The 6,329-nt window shown below is 48.9% G+C and overlaps 1 long non-coding RNA gene across 4 annotated transcripts; it reads right to left on the reverse strand.

Moving 5' to 3' along the window:
- Window positions 1–1,283: 1,283 nt before the first annotated feature.
- Window positions 1,284–6,071, reverse strand: LOC141973892 (uncharacterized). Of its 4 annotated transcripts, none has more exons than XR_012635614.1 (4): window positions 5,791–6,071; window positions 4,081–5,034; window positions 3,526–3,586; window positions 1,284–2,570 (listed from the first exon to the last, which is right to left on the reverse strand). It is a non-coding gene; the product is annotated as an uncharacterized LOC141973892 (long non-coding RNA). The 4 variants fall into 4 exon arrangements; XR_012635616.1 differs by having other exon boundaries at window positions 1,284–1,817; window positions 2,413–2,570; window positions 4,081–6,071; XR_012635613.1 differs by having other exon boundaries at window positions 4,081–6,071.
- Between the last annotated feature and the right edge of the window lie 258 nt (window positions 6,072–6,329).

Raw genomic sequence — 6,329 nt, forward strand, 5'->3', positions numbered from 1 at the left:
TGCAGTACCATATTCCGGTCACCGGGTGGCAGCAGAGAGCACTAAAACCGGCGCGCCACTGCGCATGCGCGATCTCCGCGCTGCAGTACCCGACTTCGGTCACCGGGTGGCAGCAGAGAGCACAAACACATGATGAGCACGAGAGCACATGCTCCTGCCAGCGAGCGCTTTGCTGCCTCCAACACGCGATTCTTGGGGGGCTGGAGGGGCGGTTCCGCCACTGCCTCAGGCGAGCAGCTCAGTGCCTTCGGCTGCCTCCTTCACCTCCTTAAAACCCACGCTCCAACCCTCACTTTCTTCATTTGGGACCCCTCTACCTATCTCCTGCCCTGCCAGCCCTTCTCAGCTACCAACACAGCTGACACACAGTGCTGGTAGAAATCCAGCTCTCATCTTGCTGTGGTGGCAAAAGGCTTCTGTCACTCCACCCTCTGACCTGCCAGGAGGACTGCAAGGCAAGAAATACGCCTTTTCTCCAACAAGCAAGACACCGGCCGAACAGCTGTGCACAGCGACACGCGGCTGCCTGGGACCGACACCTTTCCCTGCTGAAACCAGAGCACAGTTCCCTCGGGAAGAGCCGTCGGCAGCGCAGAACGTCCCTCCCCTGCCCTGCACCGGGGGCCCGGAGAACAGCCTCTTCCTCCGGCTGGAGCGCGCAGCGGCCTGTGGCCGTCCCGGCGCCTCGCCCCGAGACAGCGGCTGCCTGTAGCAGCGCCAGAACCGCTGCTGCCCACAGGGGAAAGGAAGGACTCGGGCTAAAGCTCTCCAGGCTGCCCGTGTCCCCGCGCAGCAGTCGATGGCCTCGGCAGCCTGGACACAGGGCAAAGCCGACAGCCGAAGGAACCCCAGTGCGTGTGGCAGCTTCTGCAACAGCCGTACTTGCCCAGCCCAGCCGGGCAGAGGAAGGGGCGGGAGAAAGGGGCCTGCGGGTCCCTGCGGAGGCATAACGGCTCAGATTGCGCCGGGGCCGTTTCGCTCTTTCTCTCCGGCAGTTACGGCCCAGCGGCCGGCAGACGGGTCCGCGGGCACAGCGTGAGCGCTGCTGCTTACGGAGCAACGGGCGCTAGAAAGCGGCGGCAAAGAACAAGGACGGCCCGTCGGGATAGTGGCAGTAACACGAGAGCCTGAAGCATCAGCCGGGCAGGGCTGGCAACTAACCCTGTGTCGTGGTTTGGGCCCAGCTGGACGCTGAGCACCGCACAACCGCTCGCTCACAGCCCCCACCAGCGGTACGGGAGAGAACGGGAAGGGGAAAGTGAGAAAACTCATGGGTTGAGATACAAATAGTTTAATAATTTAAAAGAAAAAACCACCACCACCCACCAACCACAAACCACCCTCTCCTACCGTGTATGGTGGAGAAAATCCTCAGTGGTGGGGGAACTTGGGGTGGACACGGCAAGGGGGTCTGCGTGCGGGTAGAAACGCGCGTGGGGGGACACGGGTGGGCAAGACCCGCACCAGGGGGTCCACCTGGGATAACCCGCAGCAGATCACTTACCTGGGACAACCCCAACAAATCATCCACTCCAGACAACTGACCTGTATTGGATAATCCACACCAGAGAACCCCCAGCAACGCCACTCAAACAGCTGGCGTCTCGCCCCAAATACAAAGAGCCTTTCGTGATTTTCCAGGAACTTTCAGCTCTCAATTCATCATCCATTTCAAAAGTCCACTGTATTCCACAGTTTCAACTCGTTCTTATCGTTCCGTTCCAATTCCTCTGCAGACACCACTGCTCACTGATGCAGTCTTTGGTCATCATGGTTACGTATCTTCTGAATAATCTTCATCATAATTCGCTTTTAGCCTTTGAGAAAAAGACTTAAAATGTTCTAATTAACATACACTTAATCTATGTCTAGCTTTTCATTACCTAGCCTTTCTAAGTATTGTCAGTATTGTTCCTAGAGCATAAGACTATAAAACAATATTTATTAATTATTCCTTCTATTAACAATATCCTAAGAGGAAAGAGCTTTCTAAAGCTTGTTCCTTTTACAGCAGACCCAGAATCAGGGATTTGGGGGTATTTTTGTGCTGTGGCAGCAACACAGGGCGGGCCCTGCTGTCAGGGGGTTAACGGCCAGCAGGCAAACCTGGCCCAGGGGGACGTCACAAGATACAACACCACATCTGAAAAACAAAAGCCCCAAATCCTATTCCAGCATCTTGAAAACATAAAACAGAAGAAAGTTCTGTCAGAATAAGGGTCAGGATGGCAGTGGAGCTCGGGGAGGACTCTGTGTGAACAGGTCAGCTCCACAGACAACACACCCTGGTAAGGCCGGAGCGATTTCAACCCCTCGAGGCACCCAGAAGGCCAAGCGATATGACCCTGAGCACATCCTGCCCGTAAAAGCAAACGCTCTTGCTGCTGTCAGAATGTCTCGTCCTGTCCTTACAGCAGGGCTGCAGGGAGGGAGCCCTGCGAGGTGCAGGACGAGGCCGCACCGCCACCAGAAGCTACGGCTGACGGATCCGCCGCGACAGCCACGGCCCTTGCGCTGCTGCTGCTGCTGCTGCACGGGTCAGTGACATCAGGAGTGTAAAACTGTAAAAACTGAAAAAATAAAGCCCATTAAGTCACTCTATACTAGAAAGGCACGCATGTTTATATACATTCAATAAAAACACACTATGTAAGTATTTGATTTTCCTTTTGCGTTAATTGAACTTGCATAGCTGTGAACTGGTGCCATTCAATTATCTACCTCCAAAACACACTGTTATAATTTGACTAGGGGGGTTTTTTGGTGGTTACATAACTAGGAGGGACCTGTAGCCAGCTGCACAGCCCGGAAGAGATGCTATTGAACTGCCAGGGAAACATGACATTGAAAGTGAGATAGAAATCAAGTAAATACTTCAGAGCACTCTGCCAAAATATCTGGGGAAAACACCTGTAACATTCAGCTCCCTCTCTTTTTAAACATTTAGAACAAATAGCTAACTGCTTCAGTACACCTAATAAATTGCATGCTATAGCTATTTGGCAGTTACCGCTTAAACAATGAAGTCAATTTGTAAATTACACAATTTTAACTTCTTTTTAGAAGTTTCATTTATGATAGGAAAATCAGCAAGGCAGAAGATCCCTCAGACGGTTTTATCTGGGGGGTGAGGGGATCAAGTGCTACCAAGAAGTACTGGCAGATTTACTAATGCTTTTGGCCGCACCGAAGCATGCGGAGGAACATGTTTTTATGACATCCCAGCTGTTACAACTGAGAACCCAGAGACCAGCAATGCCATCAACCTTAGGAAGACATGCTGTGCTTGGGTCTTTGGAAGGAGAGTGACTTTTTTTTTTTTTTTTTTAAGGAGAGTGACAAGTCCTCTTGCTGACAACTACTGTCCAGCACGTCATCTCTCGAGATCCACTCTGATGGGAAGTTCATAAAATGCAACTTCTTTGAATGAGAAAGATTTCCATTGTAGAAGGTCTCTTTCCAGCTGAAGTCAAAATTACACACTGTAGGTTAAGGAAAAAGGACATTACTAAAGCAATAACTCACCGGGAACACATCCGGACTCACTGTCCCTAGTTACAAGGCTGCTAATGCTTCTTGGGAAAGCCTGAAAAACACGTGGAAGCGATGCTGATTTGTCCTGTTCTGTCCGTGTCTCCTCTTTGACCCTGACTGCTTTTAGTACAGATGCTAGGGTCTCAGTGAGGTTTTCAAGTGCTACTGCAAGATATTTAAAAAACTTATTTACTGAAAAAGCATACAGCTTTTACCATGACAACAAAGTCTGTTTCTTCTGAACATCTGAACACTGAGGAACAGGTTCTTTCCTCTTTTACTAAAAAATTGTTTTCACAGTATCGTTTAATAGTAAATGCACAGAAATAGAAGATTATGCTTTTGGGAAGAGAAAATAAACAGAGGGAAGTCAGTCTTGCATAGGCATAACATGCTCCAGAACACACCTTACTTTTAGTAAGTATCTGTGTTAAAATACTACATATAAAAAAAATACAGAAGGAACATTGGCACAATCTTAATGTTAACTTTAAAGTCCACACTACCAGTGCCTTGGGAAAATGCAGACACATGTCCTAGACCTACCTTGTACTTGCAGACCGTTCTGGATTCCTTCCATCCCTCTCATACTTTCATAGCACAAGAAAGGGCGACCACGGTGAAATGGGGGCAGTTGACATCCAGCTGACAGAGGAAAAAACCTTTAGCATAAAGACGGGTAGGAGTCTAAAGCTTCTTTTTTTGGGGGAAGATTTGTGAAGACAGTACAACTGAGCAGAGGAAAAAAATAGTTTTCATCATCTTTGGTACAGTTCTTGGCGCAGGACATGAGAGCTTTTGCATTTTTTAGACAACCGTGCCCTTTTTTTGACTCACTGGCAGCTTCAGCTTCACTAGAATTCTCCTTCCCAGATACCCACAAGCAACAGACACAGACATATCTACATGCCCTTTCTCAAGCCTTAGCCAAGACTTCCTCACCCTATACAGCCCAAGTTGAATATTTTTGTTAAAGACCACAGCAACCCACCTGTCCTTGCAAACTGCCTCCCTGCAAAAGAGAGAAATGTTTTTTCCATGCCCTTTCTCTAAACAGTCAAGATCTTTTAAAACTGTAGCTGTGCCACCAAACCTGCTTAGGGTCCCTCCCAGCTTCGGACTGTCCTTAGATTTAACAGGCACATGCTCTATACCATCTTCCATCAGCAATACCACCTCATGCTCTCAGACCCAGAGCATAACCCTGCAGATGTCCACACAAACCTCACTGTTTTGATGAGGAGCCCCCAAGCATCCCTGCAAGCACAGCTGCAGGCACCAGATTAATTTCACCTACGCTGTGAGTTACAGATTTCCGTGAATGTAATTTCTGAAGATTTAAACTGGAAACTGTACCTTGACACTTTGCCGCAGTAGAAGTAATCTCTAAGTAGAACTCTATGAAAATGCAAACCCACAACAGCTTCGGAAATATTTGGACCAGAAACAAGGGAGAAAACCAAACAGCTTCATTTCACACACAGGAAGGCAGCAGACAGTCTTTCCCAGGGGGAAAAAAAAAAAAAAAAAAATTGTGTTAGAGACTGAAAAAAGTATGATTCATGAGGAGCGGTGGGGAAATTAATGAAGACCAACAGCAGCAACATTAAGTGAAATTTGGCTTTAGTTCTGATCATGTACCTAAGCGACTTTCCAAGGCTATGCCTCTATCTTACGAATGACTAGTCCTTTATCAGAAGGAGAAACTTTTTTACATAAAAAGTCCTAGACTGAAGACTCCACTGAACAGAATGGGGATTGAGCCACAGGGCAACATGCCATTAACCACTCAAAAAAAAAAAAAAACCCACACACATTTAAGTATCAGTTTCCATCACATTTCATTCATTACATTTCAACTAGCACCTTGATGCTCATCAGCTAACTATAATGATACTACGTGTTACTAAAAATTCAGTCAATACAGAAAAAAAAAAAAAAAGGTTATTTCCAACTTGCCCATAAAATTGGTACAAACAAATAGAAGAGGAATACTTGACCCTAAAGAAGGTAACAGGCAGCTCTTAACGATTACAGATGAGAGTCCATTCTCGCACTTGAAAGGAAAACACTTCTAACGATAAAGGGACCAATTCAGGAACAGGGCATGTGCCATTAACTGCAATTTTCCATCAGCTTTTCTGCACTGGCAGCAAATTTGCCTCTTCCGTGGGTTTGATGTGAAGGATCTATCTGTAGTGCCCTTGAACTTGCAAATGCTTCTCCCCACTCCCCCAGCCCCATATATGTGATTACCTGAGCAGCGACTGCAATAAACCATCCAGGCTTTTTCTTCACGTGACACAGGAGGTGACACTGGGAAAAAAGGAGGCAAAAAATGAACCTGCTTGTCCCAGCCAGACAGCGGTGAAAAGACAGGGAAGGATTTTGACAGGGGAACTGTGCAGGGCTGGGCCAGGCACCCAGGGAGCTCTGACCCCTGCTTCTCTCCCCTTTGCCAGGTACCGAGGAGACACCGACACCTTGTGCTGCCACCTCGCCCACGCCCCAGGAGAGCCAGGGGAACCCCACCTCCCTTCTGCCCTCGGGAATGGGACCAGGAGAGACCCTCCGCATGGATTTAATCCCCGAGGGAAGAGGCCAGGCTCCCCACTGGCAGCAGGACGACTCTCCTCCCTGCTGCCCGGAGCTCCTGGCTGGGGACAGCCCTGCCTGCGCCTGGCCGCTCCTCAGCCATGCCAGGGGGGCCCGTCGAGCCAAGGGGTGCTCCAGCCAGTCGACGCCCTGGCAGAGCACAGCTCCTGCTCGTCACAGCCACAGTGAATCGAGGCTCT

Source organism: Athene noctua, chromosome Z (genome assembly GCF_965140245.1).
Source record: "Athene noctua chromosome Z, bAthNoc1.hap1.1, whole genome shotgun sequence".
Classification (NCBI taxonomy): Eukaryota; Metazoa; Chordata; class Aves; order Strigiformes; family Strigidae; genus Athene; species Athene noctua.